Source organism: Diaphorina citri, unplaced genomic scaffold (genome assembly GCF_000475195.1).
Source record: "Diaphorina citri unplaced genomic scaffold, Diaci psyllid genome assembly version 1.1 scaffold44665, whole genome shotgun sequence".
NCBI lineage: Eukaryota > Metazoa > Arthropoda > Insecta > Hemiptera > Psyllidae > Diaphorina > Diaphorina citri.
Window position 1 is genome coordinate 1 of NW_007421986.1, and position 525 is coordinate 525.

At 30.7% G+C, this 525-nt stretch overlaps 1 long non-coding RNA gene across 1 annotated transcript; it reads left to right on the plus strand.

Annotated features, from left to right (window-relative positions):
* Window positions 1-12: 12 nt before the first annotated feature.
* On the plus strand, window positions 13-400 carry LOC113473578. The gene is made up of 2 exons (XR_003395515.1): window positions 13-291; window positions 350-400. It is a non-coding gene; the product is annotated as an uncharacterized LOC113473578 (long non-coding RNA).
* Window positions 401-525: the final 125 nt, after the last annotated feature.

The window sequence follows — 525 nt, forward strand, 5'->3', positions numbered from 1 at the left end:
TTTTTTTTTTTTTGTTCATTCTCTTTTTTTCTGTGGCCTTTTATAGCAATCCCTTGTGAAACGTACGTAAATAAACGGGACCCTCTTCTCTGCTGTACTTTACTCATTTTTCATTGTACAAAATATGGTTTTTTTAAGTTTTTAGTTTTTCAACTTTTTTTTTTTCCTCTTTTTATTTATTATTTTTAATTTTAAGTTAAGCTTTAAGCTAGATGTATACTCTCGCTTATTTATACAGACTCTTGAGGTCTTCAAAGAAAAATCAATTTCTTAATCCAATAATATTAAACAGTCCAATCGGGTTGAACTTTGGATTTAGGTGAACCAATAAGATTTGCTTAAACCAAAGCTGTTTAATAAACAGTCCAATCGGGTTGAACTTTGGATTTAGATGAACCAATAAGATTTGCTTAAACCAAAGGAACCGGGTGGGATTAAAATACCCCTCAATACTTCCCTGGGCCCCAATGTTGTAGTTGTATACTTCAAGAAATCAATGCTTAAAACATAAATCTAAAACAATCT